Source organism: Melanerpes formicivorus, unplaced genomic scaffold (genome assembly GCF_026170545.1).
Source record: "Melanerpes formicivorus ecotype bairdi unplaced genomic scaffold, bMelFor1.0.p_v2 SCAF_31, whole genome shotgun sequence".
In the NCBI taxonomy this organism is placed as follows: domain Eukaryota; kingdom Metazoa; phylum Chordata; class Aves; order Piciformes; family Picidae; genus Melanerpes; species Melanerpes formicivorus.
In genome coordinates, this window is record NW_027142383.1 from 1,285,981 (window position 1) to 1,306,149 (window position 20,169).

Here is a 20,169-nt window from a genome sequence, read left to right on the forward strand (position 1 = left end):
AATATTCTTGGGGTAAAACCTAAAGGGAAAAGCCTAGCACCACATTGCATTGGACCTCTGATCTAACTACTGGAGACAGTCCAAATGATCCTTAGAATTCTTCCCTACCTCTTTCCTCGGCCGAGATACATGCATTCATCTACAGGTGCATACAGCACTTCGGAGACAATTCGAATAGAAGCAAAACATTCTTGGGGGAAAACCTAAAGGGAAAAGCCTAGCACCACATTGCATTGGCCATCTGATCTCACTTCTGCAGACCGTCAAAATGATCTTTAGAATTCTTCCCTACCTCTTTCCTCGGCCGAGATACATGCATTCATCTACAGCTGCATACAGCACTTGGGAGACAATTCGAACAGAAGCGAAACATTCTTGGGGTAAAACCTAAAGGGAAAAGCCTAGCGCCACATTGCATTGGCCATCTGATCTCACTTCTGGAGGCAGTCAAAATGATCCTTAGAATTCTTCCCTACCTCTTTCCTCTGCCGAGATACATGCATTCATCTACAGCTGCATACAGCATTTCTCAGACAATTCGAATAGAAGCCAAACATTCTTGGGGTAAAACGTAAAGGGAAAAGGCTAGCACCACATTGCATTGGCCATCTGATCTAATGTCGTAGTTTGGGCTGGGTGCCCTCTGCTACGGGGTGCTTCCTGTGTCCAGAAGTCCAGCCCAGTGGGTGGACACAGGAAATTAGGTTATTTCCTACCATGATCCCTTGCACCACTATAAGTTTTGTGGCGGCGTCTGGCACTTTCTCTTTTCTTCCTCCTCCGTCAGTCGGTAACATGGGGGACAGATCTCCTGGCCTTGGGCCTAGCTAGGCCCAAGGCCACGGGGGGATGGGCAGTCTCAGATCTGGCCAGCTGAGACTAGCCTAGCAATGGGAGGGGGAAGAGGGAGCCCTGGGGGTCTCGGGTGTACCCCCAGGTAGGGATGGGTTTCTCTGGGTCTGTTTTGGGTTCTTTTCTCTCGTCACTGTATCTCTAGTTCTCTGCACGCACTCACTATTCTATTTAAACTTTCCATCACTTTTGCAATCTGTTTGTCTGAGTCATTATTTTTTGCGCGTGGTGGGGAGGGGGTCTGCCCCAACCCATTACATCTAACTTCTGGAGACAGTCAAAATGATCCTTAGAATTCTTCCCTACATCTTTCCTCGGCCGAGATACATGCATTAATCTACAGCTGCATGCAGCACTTCTGAGACAATTCGAATAGAAGCAAAACATTCTTGGGGGAAAACCTAAAGGGAAAAGCCTAGCACCACATTGCATTGGCCATCTGATCTAACTTCTGGACACAGTCAAAAGGATCCTTAGAATTCTTCCCTACCTCTTTCCTCTGCCGAGATACATGCATTCATCTACAGCTGCATACAGCACTTGTGAGACAGTTCGAATAGAAGCAAAACATTCTTGGGGTAAAACCTAAAGGGAAAAGCCTAGCACCACATTGCATTGGCCATCTGATCTCACTTCTGCAGTCTGTCAAAATGATCTTTAGAATTCTTCCCTACCTCTTTCCTCGGCCGAGATACATGCATTCATCTACAGCTGCATACAGTACTTCTGAGACAACTCGTATACAAGCAAACCATTCTTGGGGTAAAACCTAAAGGGAAAAGCCTAGCGCCACATTGCATTGGCCATCTGATATAACTTCTGGAGACAGTCAAAATGATCCTTAGAATTCTTCCCTACCTCTTTCCTCTGCCGAGATACATGCATTCATCTGCAGCTGCATACAGCATTTCTCAGACAATTCGAATAGAAGCAAAACATTCTTGGGGTAAAACCTAAAGGGAAAAGCCTAGCACCACATTGCATTGGTCATCTGATCTCACTTCTGGAGACAGTCAAAATGATCCTTAGAATTCTTACCTATCTCTTTCCTCAGCCGAGATACATGCATTCATCTACAGCTGCATACAGCACTTGGGAGACAATTCGAATAGAAGCAAACCATTCTGGGGGTAAAACCTAAAGGGAAAAGCCTAGCACCACATTGCATTGGCCATCTGATCTAACTTCTGGAGTCAGTCAAAATGCTCCTTAGAATTCTTCCCTACCTCTTTCCTCTGCCGAGATACATGCATTCATCTACAGCTGCATACAGCACTTCGGAGACAATTCGAATAGAAGCAAAACATTGTTGGGGTAAAACCTAAAGGGAAAAGCCTAGCACCACATTGTATTGGCCATCTGATCTAACTTCTGGAGACAGTCAAAATGATCCTTAGAATTCTTCCCTACCTCTTTCCTCTGCCGAGATACATGCATTCATCTACAGCTGCATACAGCACTTCTGAGACAATTCGAATAGAAGCAAACCATTCTTGGGGTAAAACCTAAAGGGAAAAGCCTAGCACCACATTGCATTGGACATTGGTTTCAAAGCCCGCGGCATCTGTGTCAAAGCCCGCGGCAGCTCGCGGCAGCTTCCATTTCAGCGGTGAGCTCCATCGGGGACACACATCGAGACCAGAAGCCTCGGAAAAGCACGGACTGCTGCTGTTTTTGACCTGAAGGACCCGCACAGCGTCTCTGCGCTCGGCAGGAATCAGCTCTCACCGATTCTCCACGTGTTCGGGATTGTTCGGGTCCCTGCGTGCCGCGGCAGTTTCAAAGCCCGCGGCAGCTTCCATTTCAGCGGTGAGCTCCATCGGGGACACACATCGAGGCCAGAAGCCTCGGAAAAGCACGGACTGCTGCTGTTTTTGACCTGAAGGACCCGCACAGCGTCTCTGCTCTCGGCAGGAATCGGCTCTCACCGATTCTCCACGTGTTCGGGATTGTTCGGGTCCCTGCGTGCCGCGGCAGTTTCAAAGCCCGCGGCAGCTCGCGGCAGCTCCCATTTCAGCCCGATTTCTCGCTCAGACGCGCGCGCCGCCACACTTTTTTAAAAAAAACAACATTCTCCAGTAGGTCCGGTGGGCAGGGCTAGCCATGGTGGTAACTCGCCGCAATAACTCCTTTAAAAAGTCAGTCTCGACTCAGACTGAGGGCGAATATAAGCAGATAGGTAGGTGTCATAAGCAAGAGGTAGGTGTCCAGGCATCTAGCTGCAGACAGTGCTGGAACCTGGCACTTGAGATGCAGGGTAGAGGGGACGGCTCCTGCTTTAGGTGTGAGCAGATTGACTGTCTGCTTAGCCTGGTGGCTGGACTGAAGGATAAGGTTGCTAGATTTAGAGATGAATGCAATTGCAGAAGGGTGACAAACCTGAGTAACCAGGCTCTGCAGGCCCCCCCAGCAGAGGCCAGTTATCCGAAAAGAAGAGGGGAATGGATGCAGGTTCCTATCAAAAGATGCAAGGTTAAACCTCCTTGCCCCCCCTCACCCCCCCCACTGCCCTTGGAAAACAAGTACGGGGCATTGGAGGTTGAGGGTGAGGTGATTCTGATATCGGAGGGCACACTGTGGTGGGTGGAAGGGTAAGGCCGAGAAGCCTCCTCCCTTCCCCCTTGTAAGGTAAAAGGGAAAAAAAATTGAAGGGAAAAGAAAAAAAACTCGCAAGCTGAATTAGCAAAGCAGTGGAGCTATATTTACAAAGCAACGTAGGGAATGCAGGGGATTATTTACAAATTTACAATATCTACAATATATACAAAGATATACAACAGAGTAACACAGAAATGAGAGTAATCCCCCCTCGGCAGAGGGGTCCCCCACCTCCGCTCTCCCCTCTCTCCCCCCCCTTTCCCCAGAGTGGGATAGAAAGAGAAAAGAGAAGAGAGGAAAAAAAAATGTTAGAAGCAGTTCGTGTTAATTGGAAAGGAGTTAATACAGGCCTTATCAGTTTTTTTTCTCAAGGCCGGAGCCTTGGCAGAAAGCCCAGCACAGGCAGAGATGCTGCACGAAGCAAAGACGGAAGCAAGACTGACTGAGAAGTGCTGGAAATGTCCACTTCACTCCCACTTCAGAAGGTGCTTCCTCCCACTCGTCCAATGAAATTAGTTTAGACTATTCCTTCCATTTACCAACTTCCGTCCACCATGTTCCCTTTCTTAAGGGGGCAACGTCAACCGGCCACAGTCCACCCCTTCTAAACAATTTCATTGGCTGTTCATACTGTCCATCCAATCCAAAACGATATTTACAGTTCGTGAGTACAGTTCATAGTCCATTCCGGCTATGCTCAGATGTAGATGATTCAAAAGTCCAAGAAAATCAGAAAATGAGAAAAATGGAAAACAGTTCATTTTCTTCACCGACGAAGCGAAGAAAAGGGAAACAGGGATTCTCAGGGTCTCTTAGTTGACTCAGGGCTCTCAGGGATCTCAGGGTTCGTGCACCGTAGATTCCTCGTTGATTCTTCCTCTGGACGCGATGTAGCTGTACAACAGTTCGAAATTAACCTCTTTCAGCTAAAGTTAAATTTCTTTGTGGAATACACTGCATTTCACCATTCTCTTGCATTACCCAATAAGTGTGACCCGGACCTTCAGCTGAAACCACCCCTCGGACAGGTTTAGCCTCTCCTGAGGGTGAAAATACCCAAACAGTTTTACCTAACAGATTCTTTTCTCTAACAACAGGAACTCTATTTACCACATCCACTGGAACGTGTCGGCGTCCATCCTGCCATCGCACTCCCAGAAATTGAATCTCTGTGGTAGGTCCTTTCACCTTGTCTCGTTTGATGGCAAAACCTGCATCCAGAAGAATGTCAATGATTTTGTTACCTTTCTTGAAGACTTCCTCAGCAGTTTTACCCCAGACGATGATATCATCGATGAACTGGATGTGTTCTGGAGCACCGCCTTTCTCCAGAGCATCGTGGATCACTGCATGACAGATGCTTGAGCTGTGGATCCAGCCCATTGGCAATCTGTTGAAAGTGTACTGGATTCCTCTCCAGGTGAAAGCAAACTGAGGCCTGCATTCCTCTGCTATGGGAATAGAGAAAAATGCATTAGCAATGTCTATGGTAGCATACCATTTGGCCTCTTTGGATTCCAGCTCATACTGTAGTTCCATCATGTCTGGTACTGCTGCACTCATAGGTGGTGTTACTTCATTCAGGGCTCGGTAGTCTACCGTCAGACGCCAGTCTCCATTCTGCTTCCGCACAGGCCACACTGGACTGTTGAAAGGTGAATGAGTTTTGCTGATGACTTTCTGACTCTCCAACTGACGAATCAGATTCTGAATGGGCAACAAAGAGTCACGGTTGGTTCTGTATTGTCTGTGATGCACAGTCTGAGAAGCAACCGGCAATTTAATGTCCTGTATCTTATGTTGTCCCACAACTGCAGATTCATCAGAAAGTTCAGGTCTGGCAGACAGCTTCAATTTTTGTCCATCAATTTCTATAGAAGCTACTCCAAAAGCCCATTTGTAACCTCTAGGGTCTTTGAAACGCCCTTCTCTCAGAAAATCAATTCCCAAAATACAAGGTGCGTCAGGTCCGGTCACAACTGTATGCTTCCTCCATTGTTTACCAGTTAAACTTATATTAACCTCTACCTTACTTAACTCTTGAGATCCACCAGTGACTCCCAGAATAGTTATAGACTCTGATCCCTGATAATTTGATGGTATTATGGTGCACTGAGCTCCTGTGTCAACCAAGGCCCTGTACTTCCGAAATTGTGAAGTGCCAGGCCACTGGATGTACACATCCCAATAGATTCTATTATCTCTGTTATCCCTCTCCTCCCCCTGGCGGGAGGCAGGGCACCCCTAGTTATGGGGAACATGCGCACATGTGCATTGCACATATTGTGCAGGGTTATAACTTTGCATGTTATAATTGGAGCCACTGTTGGAGCCATAAGAGTTGTTCTGGGGAAGTGTGGAAGTAACAGCTACCCTTCTGGTATTGCTACCTTGGGTTCTGCCACTTTGCAATTCCCTCAGTCTCCTGAAAAGATTAGAAGTTGGTTGGCCATCCCAGCGGTTCATGTTCTCACCAAACTGATCACGCAGAGTTATCCAAATAGTTCTACGTGATTGCCTTGGTGGTCTGTTTTGGAATGACCTGTTTTGGAATATCCTGTTTCGGAATGACCTCCTTGGAGGACGTGTATTCCTCACAGATGAAACTTGTACCCACCTGGAGGAAGAATTGAAATTATCCCTTTGTGCCAATTGGTATATGGAATCTTTTAACTCTCTTATGCAATTCTGAATATCACCGGACATAGTTTTAATGGCTGAAACCAAAGAACCACGTGTCATGCTATCCTCCAATTGTCTCATTTGATCACTGAATTGGCCAACCGTGGGACAAGCTCCACCATAACTTCTTGACACAATTCTGCTTGCCAGAATGTTTGCATAATTAGAAGGAGCAAGTTTGATGATCTTTTTAGCAAGACCAATACCCACAGGAACGTCATCGGGATTCAGAGTTTCATGTTCACCATAGAGTAGCTCTCTAACAGCAAATTCTCTCAAGCGCTTAATTCCCTCATCTATGGTAGTCCAGGGTTTAGGATTCCAGGGAAGATCATCTCGGGAAGGGTATCTCAGGGCAACCGCTATTAAAAGGCGTATCCACAGATTAACCTTACCGAGAGCTTCGCCTAGATGTCTATCTATTCCATTGTCCCTTGAGAGAGTTCCTAACTGAGCTGCTGACTTGTCTCCAACTGTTAGAGCTGAAGCACCTGTATCATAACACCTACTAAGCCAAGCTAGAACTGGCTCCTTATCTGCCCTGGTGAAATCTTTACGGACATTTCTCAATTCCTCCCGTGGTGACGAACAGTCTGTAATATCATCTTGATCTTCATCTCCCTGAATTCTTTGCCCATAAAATCCTGCTGTCATCCTCCTAAGGATCTCTTTAAGCTGATAACCACCTTTGCCAGCTGCCTTCCTAGCTTCATCTCTATCCTGCTTTGATCTCACTAGGTTAGCTAGATCTTTAAAACAAACCTTCTCTTCCTCCTGAGCAGGATCTTTTAGAGTAGAGGGCCCCTCACCAGGATCAGTCTCCTCCTCTTCTTCTCCATCTTTGCCCTTTCCAGCTCTAGTCTTTAAAGGAGCCACCTTAACTGGAGCTGTGTTTGAATTTACAGCCACCTTAATAGAAGCTGACAAGTCCTGATATAAATCAGCTGCTGGGGCAGTGACTTCCGGTCCCACCGAGGGAGTGGGTGGAAGTGACGTTGCTCCATTACTGGCCGACGGAGAAGAAGAAGAAGGAGAAGGAGTGGGAGAAGGAGTAGGTGCCATGTTGATACCAGACGATTCCCTTGGCTGCTTGCCAGAATCAGCAAAGTCATTTAGAGCTGCTTTACCAATTAACTTTTTAGCCTTCTTTTTAACTGACACTGGTTCTCCACAGTCCTCATCACTAGATGACTCTGGGACTGATCGAGAGCCACGGCGTTTTCTTTTTGATCTAGTTTTAATAACAAAACACACCCTGGACACCTTTTTCTCTCGCCGTAAAGAGAACAGTAAATATGCAATTACCATCACTAACAACAGATTTATACACATCAAATAAATCACCTTTGGATCCCAGGCATCACCTAAAGTTACTGTCTCCTCAGGCGGAATCTTAAAACCCTTTATCTCAATTGGGAGAGTGGTGGAGGTAACATTCCTGTATCTCACTGGCCATAAGATATTAATACATTTTCCATACCATAATTTAACTCTATACATAACCCACATATAAATTGTCCGCACCAAATATTTACCCAGGTAATCCAAAATCAAACCCAAACAATACCTGTAAACCAGAGCCCCAAAAATTGAAAAGAACAATCGCTCCACAAACCACAATACCTTCATGTTTGCTAATTCAGCTAGAAAACACTAAATCAATCAAGTAATAAATTGAACTAATTATCTGCCCCACGTTGGGCGCCAATAAAAAAAATGTGGTGGGTGGAAGGGTAAGGCCGAGAAGCCTCCTCCCTTCCCCCTTGTAAGGTAAAAGGGAAAAAAAATTGAAGGGAAAAGAAAAAAAATTCGCAGGCTGAATTAGCAAAGCAGTGGAGCTATATTTACAAAGCAACATAGGGAATGCAGGGGATTATTTACAAATTTACAATATCTACAATATATACAAAGATATACAATAGAGTAACACAGAAATGAGAGTAATCCCCCCTCGGCAGAGGGGTCCCCCACCTCCGCTCTCCCCTCTCTCCCCCCCCTTTCCCCAGAGTGGGATAGAAAGAGAAAAGAGAAGAGAGGAAAAAAAAATGTTAGAAGCAGTTCGTGTTAATTGGAAAGGAGTTAATACAGGCCTTATCAGTTTTTTTTCTCAAGGCCGGAGCCTTGGCAGAAAGCCCAGCACAGGCAGAGATGCTGCACGAAGCAAAGACGGAAGCAAGACTGACTGAGAAGTGCTGGAAATGTCCACTTCACTCCCACTTCAGAAGGTGCTTCCTCCCACTCGTCCAATGAAATTAGTTTAGACTATTCCTTCCGTTTACCAACTTCCGTCCACCATGTTCCCTTTCTTAAGGGGGCAACGTCAACCGGCCACACACACCAGGTGGGGTTTTCCCTGTGGCAAAACAGCCTAAGGTGAAACGACCTAAGGTGAAACAGCCTAAGCTTAAACAGCCTTCCCCCGGCATCAGGACTTGCTCCCTTAAAAAAAAGAGGAGGGTAATTGTTATTGGCGATTCCCTCCTGAGGGGAACAGAGGGCCCCATATGTCGGCCAGACCCTACTCACAGGGAGGTTTGTTCCCTTCCAGGAGCCATGGTTGGAGATGTTACCAGAAGACTGCCTGGTATGGTGCAGCCCTCTGACTATTATCCCTTGATAGTTATGCAGTTAGGGAATGATGATGTTGCAACCAGAACTCCCAGGGCTATCAAAGATGACTTCAGGGCCCTGGGAGATCTGGTTGAGGGATCAGGGGCACAAATAATTTTTTCGTCTATACCCTTAGTTGCAGGTGGGAATACCATAAGGAACAGGTCAGCAGCTGAAGTCAACAAGTGGCTTAGAGGCTGGTGCAGGCAAAAGAATTTTGGGTTTTTTGATCTTGAAAAACTTTCTGCTGCACCAGGCCAGCTGGCAACAGATGGAGCACATCTGTCCCAGAGGAGGGGTAAGATCAGAGTGTACGAGAATGGCCTATCCCTCAAAGGGAAAAAGATTCTGGGGAGGGAATTGGCAGGTCTCATAGACAGGGCTTTAAACTAGTTTCGAAGGGAGAAGGGGTTGAAACCAGTCCCCCCAGGCTGGGGTCTGGGGGTGATAAGCCAGAGCCAGAGGTGAAACCAGCAGCCCGGCTGAAGTGCATGTACACTAATGCACGAAGCATGGGCAACAAACAAGAGGAGCTGGAAGCCTTGCTGCAGCAGGAAAGTTATGATGTAGTTGCCATCACAGAGACGTGGTGGGACGACTCACATGACTGGAGTGCTGCAATTGAAGGCTACAGGCTCTTCAGGAGAGACAGGCAAGGAAGAAGGGGTGGAGGGGTGGCCCTGTACGTCAGGGAGGCACTAGATGCCATTGAGACGGAGATTAAGGACGATCGGGTTGAGTGCCTGTGGGTAAGAATTAGAGGGAAGGCCAACAGGGCTGACATCCTGGTTGGAGCCTGTTATAGACCACCCAACCAGGAGGAGGATGTTGATGAGTCATTCTATAGGCAGCTTAAGGCTGTCTCAAGATCGCCTGACCTTGTTCTCATGGGTGACTTCAACTTGCCTGATATCTGCTGGGATCTTAACATAGCAGAGAAGTGGCAATCTAGGAGGTTCTTAGAATGCATGGAGGACAGCTTCTTATCCCAGGTGCTGCGAGAGCCTACCAGGGGCAAGGCTATGCTTGACCTCCTCTTCACCAATAGGGAAGGGTTGGTGGGTGATGTGGTGGTTGGAGGGTGCTTAGGGGCCAGTGACCACGAGATAATTGAATTCTCATTATTTGGTCAAGCTAAGAAGGGTAGCAAGAAGACCTCCACTCTGGATTTCCGGAGGGCGGACTTCAGGCTACTCAAGGAACTAATTCAGAGGGTTCCTTGGGATAAAGCCCTTAAAAACAAAGGGGTCCAGGAGAGCTGGTCCTACTTCAAGGAAGAACTGTTGAAGGCTCAGGGACAGGCTGTGCCAATGTGCCGGAAGATGAGCCGCCGGGGCAGACGGCCAGCCTGGATGGTTAAAGAACTTTTAATGGAACTAAGGGAAAAAAAGAGGGTGTATCACCTTTGGAAGAGAGGGGAGGCAACCCGTGAAAAATTTAAGGATGTTGCTAGGTCTTGCAGGAAGAAAATTAGGGAGGCAAAAGCGCATTTGGAGCTTAGTCTGGCCTCTGCTGTGAAGGACAAAAAAAAAGTCCTTCTATAAATACATTAATAGTAAGAGGAAGGGCAGAGACAACCTCCACTCCTTGGTGGATACGGAGGGGAACGTTGTGATAAGGGATGAGGAAAAGGCAGAGATACTTAACACCTTCTTTGCCTCAATTTTTACTAGCAGGACAGAATGTCTTCCAGACAGCTGGCCTGCAGAGCTGGCAGAAGGAGCCAGGGAGCAGCATAGTTTTCCACTGTTCCAAAATGGGGTAGTTGGTGATCTGCTCAGCCGCCTGGATCCCCACAAGTCCATGGGACCAGATGGGATCCATCCTAGGGTGCTGAGGGAGCTGTCAGAGGAGCTGGCCAAACCGCTCTCCATCATTTTTCAGCAGTCCTGGCTCACTGGCGAGGTCCCAGAGGACTGGAAGCTGGCCAACGTGGTGCCCATCCATAAGAAGGGCCGGTTGGATGAGCCAGGGAATTACAGGCCTGTCAGCCTGACCTCAGTGCCAGGCAAGATCATGGAACAGGTCATCCTGAGTGCAATAACACAACACTTACAGGATGGCCAAGGGATCAGGCTCAGCCAACATGGATTTAGGAAGGGCAGGTCCTGCCTGACCAACCTGATCTCCTTCTATGATCAGGTGACCCGCCTGGTGGATGTGGGGAGGCCTGTGGATGTAGTTTACCTGGACCTCAGCAAGGCCTTGGACACCGTCCCCCATAGCAAACTCCTGGCCAAGCTGTCAGCCCATGGCTTGGACAGCAGCACTCTGAGCTGGGTTAGGAACTGGCTGGATGGCCGAACCCAGAGAGTGGTGGTGAATGGTGTCACATCCAGCTGGCAGCCAGTCAGTAGCGGAGTCCCCCAGGGATCAGTGCTGGGCCCCATCCTCTTTAACATCTTTATTGATGATCTGGATGAGGGCATTGAGTCTATCATCAGTAAATTTGCTGATGACACCAAGCTGGGGACAGGAGTTGATCTGCTAGAGGGTAGAGAGGCTTTGCAGAGAGACCTCGACAGGCTGGACAGATGGGCAGAGTCCAACGGCATGAGATTTAACGCATCCAAGTGCCGGGTTCTGCACATTGGCCACAACGACCCCATGCAGTGCTACCGGCTGGGGTCAGAGTGGCTGGAGAGCATCCAGGCAGAGAGGGACCTGGGGGTACTGGTTGATGGTAGGATGAACATGAGCCTGCAGTGTGCCCAGGCAGCCAAGAGGGCCAATGGCATCCTGGCCTGCATTAAGAACAGTGTAGCCAGCAGGAGCAGGGAGGTCATTCTGCCCCTGTACACTGCACTGGTTAGGCCACACCTCGAGTACTGAGTCCAGTTCTGGGCCCCTCAGTCTAGGAAGGATGTTGACTTGCTGGAACGAGTCCAGAGAAGGGCAACGAAGTTAGTGAGGGGCTTGGAACACAAGCCCTATGAGGAGAGCCTGAGGGAGCTGGGGCTGCTTAGCCTGGAGAGGAGGAGACTCAGGGGTGACCTTATTGCTCTCTACAACTACCTGAAGGGGGGTTGTAAACAGGCAGAGGTTGGTCTCTTCCCCCAGGCAGCCAGCACCAGAACAAGAGGACACAGTCTCAGGCTGCGCAAGGGGAAGTTCAGGCTGGAGGTCAGGAGGAAGTTTTACACAGAGAGAGTGATTGCCCATTGGAATGGGCTGCCTGGGGAGGTGGTGGAGTCGCCATCACTGGAGGTGTTCAGGAGGAGACTTGACAGGGTGCTTGGTTACATGGGTTAGTTGATTGGGTGGTGTTGGGTGATAGGTTGGACGTGAAGATCTTGAAGGTCTCTTCCAACCTGGTTTATTCTATTCTATTCTATCTGATCTCACTACTGGAGACAGTCCAAATGATCCTTAGAATTCTTCCCTACCTCTTTCCTCTGCCGAGATACATGCATTCATCTACAGCTGCATACAGCACTTGTGAGACAATTCGAATAGAAGCAAAACATTCCTGGGGTAAAACCTAAAGGGAAAAGCCTAGCACCACATTGCATTGGCCATCTGATCTAACATCTGGAGACAGTCAAAATGATCCTTAGAATTCTTCCCTACCTCTTTCCTCGGCCGAGATACATGCATTCATACACAGCTGCATACAGCACTTCTGAGACAATTCGAATAGAAGCAAACGATTCTTGGGGTAAAACCTAAAGGGAAAAGCCTCGCACCACATTGCATTGGCCATCTGATTTAACTTCTGGAGACAGTCAAAATGATCCTTAGAATTCTTCCCTACCTCTTTCCTCGGCCAAGATACATGCATTCATCTAGAGCTGCATACAGCACTACTCAGACAATTCGAATAGAAGCAAACCATTCTAGGGGTAAAACCTAAAGGGAAAAGCCTAGCGCCACAATGCATCGTCCATCTGATCTAACTTCTGGAGACAGTCAAAATGATCCTTAGAATTCTTCCCTACCTCTTTCCTCGGCCGAGATACATGCATTCATCGACAGCTGCATACAGCACTTGGGAGACAATTCGAATAGGAGCAAAACATTCTTGGGGTAAAACCTAAAGGGAAACGCCTAGCACCACATTGCATTGGCCATCTGATCTCACTTCTGGAGACAGTCAAAATGGTCCTTAGAATTCTTCCCTACCTCTTTCCTTGGCCGAGATACATGCATTCATCTGCAGCTGCATACAGCACTTCTGAGACAATTCGAATAGAAGCAAAACATTCTTGGGGTAAAACCTAAAGGGAAAAGCCTAGCACCACATTGCATTGGCCATCTGATCTCACTTCTGCAGGCCGTCAAAATGATCTTTAGAATTCTTCCCTACCTCTTTCCTCGGCCGAGATACATGCATTCATCTACAGCGGCATACTGCAATTCTGATACAATTCGAATAGAAGCAAAACATTCTTGGGGTAAAACCTAAAGGGAAAAGCCTAGCACCACATTGCATAGGCCATCTGATCTCACTTCTGGAGACAGCCAAAATGATCCATAGAATTTTTCCCTACCTCTTTCCTCTGCCGAGATACATGCATTCATCTACAGCTGCATACAGCACTTCTGAGACAATTCGAATACAAGCCAAACATTCTTGGGGTAAAACCTAAAGGGAAAAGCCTAGCACCACATTGCATTGGCCAACTGATCTCACTTCTGCAGTCCGTCAAAATGATCTTTAGAATTCTTCCCTACCTCTCTCCTCGGCAGAGATACATGCATTCATCTACAGCTGCATACTGCACTTGTGAGACAATTTGAATAGAAGCAAACCATTCTGGGGGTAAAACCTAAAGGGAAAAGCCTAGCACCACATTGCATTGGCCATCTGATCTAACTTCTGGAGACAGTCAAAATGATCCTTAGAATTCTTCCCTACCTCTTTCCTCGGCCGAGATATATGCATTCATCTACAGCTGCATACAGCACTTGTGAGACAATTCGAATAGAAGCAAACAATTCTTGGGGTAAAACCTAAAGGGAAAAGCCTAGCACCACATTGCATTGGCCATCTGATCTCACTTCTGGAGGCAGTCCAAATGGTCCTTAGAATTCTTCCCTACCTCTTTCCTCTGCCGAGATACATGCATTCATATACAGCTGCATACAGCACTTCTGAGACAATTCGAATAGAAGCAAACCATTCTGGGGGTAAAACCTAAAGGGAAAAGCCTAGCACCACATTGCATTGGCCATCTGATCTAAATTCTGGAGAAAGTCAAAATGATCCTTTGTATACTTCCCTACCTCTTTCCACTGCCGAGATACATGCATTCATCCACAGCTGCATACAGCACTTCTGAGACAATTCGAATAGAAGCAAAACATTCTTGGAGTAAAACCTAAAGAGAAAAGCCTAGCACCACATTGCATTGGCCATCTGATCTCACTTCTGCAGTCCATCAAAATGATCCTTAGATTTCTTCCCTACCTCTTTCCTCGGCCGAGATACATGCATTCATCTACAGCTGCATACAGCACTTCTGAGACAATTCGAATAGAAGCAAAACATTCTTGGGGTAAAACCTAAAGGGAAAAGCCTAGCACCACATTGCATTGGCCATCTGATCTCACTTCTGGAGACAGTCCAAATGCTCCTTAGAATTCTTCCCTACCTCTTTCCTCTGCCGAGATACATGCATTCATCTACAGCTGCATACAGCACTTCTGAGACAATTCGAATAGAAGCAAACCATTCTTGGGGCAAATCCTAAAGGGAAAAGCCTAGCACCACATTGCATTGACCATCGGATCTATATTCTGGAGACAGTCAAAATGATCCTTAGAATTCTTCCCTACCTCTTTCCTCTGCCGAGATACATGCATTCATCTACAGCTGCATACAGCACTTGGGAGACAATTCGAATAGAAGCCAAACATTCTTGGGGTAAATCCTAAAGGGAAAAGCCTAGCACCACATTGCATTGGCCATCTAATCTAACTTCTGGAGACAGTCAAAATGATCCTTAGAATTCTTCCCTACCTCTTTCCTCTGCCGAAATACATGCATTCATCGACAGCTGCATACAGCACTTCTGAGACAATTTGAATAGACGCAAAACATTTTTGGGTTAAAACCTAAAGAGAAAAGCCTAGCATCACATTGCATTGGCCATCTGATCTCACTTCTGGAGACAGTCAAAATGATCCTCAGAATTCTTCCCTACCTCTTTCCTCGGCCGAGATACATGCATTCATCTACAGCTGCATACAGCAGTTCAGAGACAATTCGAATAGAAGCAAAACATTCTTGGGGTAAAACCTAAAGGGAAAAGCCTAGCACCACATTGCATTGGCCATCTGATCTCACTTCTGGAGACAGTCAAAATGATCCTTAGAATTCTTCCCTACCTCTTTCCTCAGCCGAGATACATGCATTCATCTACAGCTGCATACAGCACTTCTGAGACAATTCGAATAGAAGCAAAACATTCTTGGGGAAAAGCCTAGCACCACATTGCATTGGCCATCTGATCTCACTTCTGGAGACAGTCAAAATGATCCTTAGAATTCTTCCCTACCTCTTTCCTCTGCCGAGATACATGCATTCATCTACAGCTGCATACAGCACTACTGAGACTATTCGAATAGAAGCCAAACATTCTTGGGTAAAACCTAAAGGGAAAAGCCTGGCACCACATTGCATTGGCCATCTGATCTAACTTCTGGAGACAGTCAAAATGATCCTTAGAATTCTTCCCTACCTCTTTCTTCTGCCGAGATACATGCATTCATCTACAGCTGCATACAGCACTACTGAGACAATTCGAATAGAAGCAAACCATTCTTGGGGTAAAACCTAAAGAGAAAAGCCTAGCACCACATTGCATTGGCCATCAGATCTAACTTCTGGAGACAGTCAAAATGATCCTCAGAATTCTTCCCTACCTCTTTCCTCTGCCGAGATACATGCATTCATCTACAGCTGCATACAGCACTTGGGAGACAATTCGAATGTGTGGCCGGTTGACGTTGCCCCCTTAAGAAAGGGAAGTTGGTAAACGGAAGGAATAATCTAAACCATTTCATTGGTAAAGTGGGAGGAAGCACCTTCTGAGCTGGGACTATACTGGGTTTTTCCCGCTCTTTGTCTTCAGTCTTGCTTCCGCCTCCTCTCCACGCATCAGCTTTCTGTGCTGGGCTTTCTGCCAAGGCCTCGGCCTTGAAGATAGATAAAGGCCGGTATATTAAGTCCCTTCCAATTAACACGAACTGCTTCTAACATTTTTTTTTTCCTCTCTTTTCTTTCTCTTCCTATCCCATTCTGGGGAAAGGGGGGGAAGAGAGGGGAGAGCGGAGGTGGGGGACCCCTCTGCCGAGGGGGGGTTACTCTCATTTCTGTGTTACTCTGTTGTGTATCTTTGTATATATTGTAGATATTGTAAATTTATAAATATTTCCCTGCAAATCCTACACTGCTTTGTAAATATAGCTCCACTGCTTTGCTAATTCAGCTTGCGAGTTTTTTTTCCTTTCCCTTCAATTTTTTTTTCCCTTTTACCTTACAAGGGGGAAGGGAGGAGGCTTCTCGGCCTTACCCTTCCACCCACCACAGAATGGAAGCCAAACATTCTTGGGGTAAAACCTAAAGGGAAAAGCCTAGCACCACATTGCATTGGGCATCTGATCTAACTTCTGGAGACAGTCAAAATGCTCCTTAGAATTCTTCCCTACCTCTTTCCTCGGCAGAGATACATGCATTCATCTACAGCTGCATACAGCACTTCTGAGACAATTCGAATACAAGCCAAACATTCTTGGGGTAAAACCTAAAGGGAAAAGCCTAGCACCACATTGCATTGGCCATCTTATCTAACTTCCGGAGACCGTCAAAATGATCCTTAGAATCTTTCCCTACCTCTTTCCTCAGCCGAGATACATGCATTCATCTACAGCTGCATACAGCACTTGGGAGACAATTCGAATGGAAGCCAAACATTCTTGGGGTAAAACCTAAAGGGAAAAGCCTAGCACCAAATTGCATTTGCCGTTGTCACGGTACAGAGACATTAAATGCCTCGGTCCGGAGACACAGTTCTTTTAAATATTCCTGTGTTGTGAAATTAGAGGCACAAACGAGGCCAAAGTATCAACAGCTAGACTATTTATTAGATAAATAAAGTGGACATAAGAAGGGGGAGGGAGAAAAGAGAGAGGGAGAGAGGGAAGAGAGATAGAAGAGGAAAGGAATTATATTACCACACCCCTCATGCCCCCCAAGACAGTTAAAGTCTGTGGAGGAAAGGTGCTGCAGGAGATGTTGGGTTTGTAGAGAAACGGTGTTGAGGCTTTTGCTGAAGAACAGCTGTGGTACTCTGGGGAGATGTTGGGTTGATGCAGGAACGGTGCTGAGGCTCCTCTGGGCAGCCTGGGTCTGTAGAGAAAGGGTGCTGAGTATTTTGCTGGAGCTGTGGTCCTCCGGGCAGCTTCTTTTCTCCGGAGCAGCATTGTCCCGGCTTTCTCTTCCCAGCGGCCTGGCCCATCTCCTGTGTTTTCCTTCATCTCCGTTTTTCTCCCCGTTTTTCTCCTCTGTTTCTCTCTCCTGTTTCTCTCCTCTGTTTCTCTCTACAAACCAGTAGTTGCTCAAGTCTTTTATACAGTTTTTAGTCCTTAGGTATGTATTCAAATATTGTCCCTCAGGAATTCCGGTGGCAGGAAATAATCCTTAGGTTCTGTGTATTGCTGTGTGTTTGGGTAAGGTCCTGGCTGGAGCGGGGGGGGGGGGGTGGGGGGTGGGGGTGGGGGGGGTGGGAATCTCCTCTACCCGGTCTCCATCCAGACAAAGCTCAGGAAACAGGTGGTAAAACCCATTGTATCACCCTGCCCAGGGAACTTGATGGGTGGAGATTATCTTGCCCTAAAGGTGTGATGGCTGGGTCCTTGGGTCCATTGTTGTAGTCCCGTGTTATCACGATGCAATCACAAGCTGATTTGCATCCAGGATTGGTGGACAGGATTCTTTCCACCTTCTTTCCAGTGGCTCTGCTATCACTTTATCTTTGTTGACTCACATAGAGAGAGGCAAACTTATTAGACTCTCACACCACCCCGTCAATCAAAGATAATAGGAAGAAAGAAAGAAAAGAAAGGAAAGGAAAGAAGTTTTAAACAATTTTTGCAATAGACATAAGTTTTGATTGGCTAATGGCACAAATCTGTTGTACACCATCATTAGACACAAACTGCATATTGGACACTACATGTTGAATCACTGTATACAACAGGGATTTATACAAGATTGACAATACTAAGAAAATATAACAAAATTAAACCAGGTAATTACACAAGGTGAAAGCATACTTGTTCCTCCTGGAAGCCAGGAGAACAAACAAACCCATACACAACCCCCCCCCCCCCCCCGTCAGTTCTTCAGTTTTGAATCGAAGTGAGAGCTTCAGTCCAGATCTGAATGTCTGCGGGGTTATGAAAAGTACAGTCCTTGAAGAGATGTCTTCTGTGATGCAAAACTTGAGAAGTCTTCCATATTGTAGCAAGACAAGTCCTTCTGACAATACATCAGGTAGTCTTTAGCATTAGAACTTAAATAAGAAACACAGCCTTGAAACATACAAAACTGGTATTTCCAGGTTACCATTCAGAGCCACCCTCTCAGGTGATAATTACTTTGAATGGGCCTGTAAGTATCGTTGATTGTTTCAGGTTCTCTCAAAGCCAAGCTAAACACAAACAAAAGCCTTTTTCCAAACCAAGTACAATTTTTTGGTGAACTCCTGACTCATGCTTCACCCCCCAATTCACCACTGAGAGGTGAAGCCCTTAGTTGCCCTGGGGGCCATATCCCTCCCCTCACCAAATGGTCCCACCAAGAGGGGAGCAGTGACCTCAACCCTCTTTTTAGGCTCGGGCCAACATTGCACAATGATTTGTAATTGTCTCGTGGCTACCCCATCAACCACTTCTTTTGGAATACCTTTCTCCTGACGCACCCCCCACCAATATTGCCGGGTATTCAAGTGTTCCTTGCCCCTAGCCGGGTGCCTACTAGGAATATGGCGCATCTGGCCTTGGGGGCTTGGTGGGTGAGTCATTTTCACATGTCTCAAGCCTCTAGTTTGAGGTTTTTTAATTTCCTCAGGTACACTATACTGCCTAGCATAATCTAATAACTCCCTCCCCACGTCTTGCCATGTCCTGGAAGAAAGTGGGGTATTAGCTATTTCTTTTTGAAGCTGGATACCTCTTATTTTAAGCGAGTCAGGGAGACCCCTGATCAAAGGAGTCATTCTGTTTGCATCCACCAGGAGAGAAAGGGGAGATTCAAAATGATGCCTTAGTTCCCTTTCATAAATCATCTGCAGGCATGCAGCCTTTTGCACATTCTCCATTATCTGATTCATCCCTCCCTGCAAAGTTAGGGGTTCGCCCCTCTCCTTTGGATCAAACCCCCCTGCCCAATAGGCAGCCCTCTGAGTAAGGCTTAGGGGTCCACTTCTGGTTTTTGTAGTTAGAAAAATATTATCACCCCAATAGCCCATGGCTTCAGCTTCTGTTAACAGAATCTGATCATCTCCAGTTTTTGAAACTCGCCAGACATATTCCACCTCAGATTCCTCAGCAGAGCGTGCAAATTCTTTACGAATTTTGGCCAATTCAGTGTAGGAGAAAGGTGTTTCTTTGGTTGTGATAGTGGGGGTAACCTCCCCATCCTCATATAAAACTTCAGTTTTAATGAGAGGTCTGATATGCGCAGCAGCTTCCTTAGCTGCTGTCAATTCTGCCCGAGGGCACATAGGGGCAGACTCCAAGTAATTCACACCCTCTTTTGAGTCCAAATACGAATTTTGCCTCCTCTCCTTTTCCAATTGAATTTTAAGATCTGCCACTGCGTCTTTCAAAGTGGCAACATGGCTTTGTAGTGACGAAACTAAGTCCTGCAAAGAGGAAATAGTTTTATTCTCCTGCTCATGCCATTCCTCTTTCTCCTTCACTGAGGCGGCTAAACAGGCACCTAAAACCGCACAAATAAAACCTTTGCCTTTCCCGGCTTTTGCTCTTGCATCTTTCTGCAGGGCCACAATTCTATCAGCCACACTCTGGAAATTATGCCAATTTTCACGGGCCCAGTCAAGTACCTGTACAGATGGGCGGGCACCGTGAACTTCTAAAAGGTTAAAAAACCGCTCACTCCTGGCCATCTCTTTTGTTTCACAAAGCATTTCTTAATAGGGCACTAAGTTTCACGGGGAAGTCAGATCAAAACACTGTTTGAACCAGCAAAATCTTCCCTGGAAAAACGTACACTTTTAAAAGGCTTACTCCAAAATAATCTTCTCCAGGAAAAATGCACAATAGATTTCTCAGGAGAGGTCACACACAAGAAAAAACAACAGCAACCTGGGCTTCTCAAGGAAGTCACACTATTTCCCTGAGAGAACCCACACTTGCAAAAGCTTCTCAGCTTTTGTACCTCAATTTTTTTGTTACACT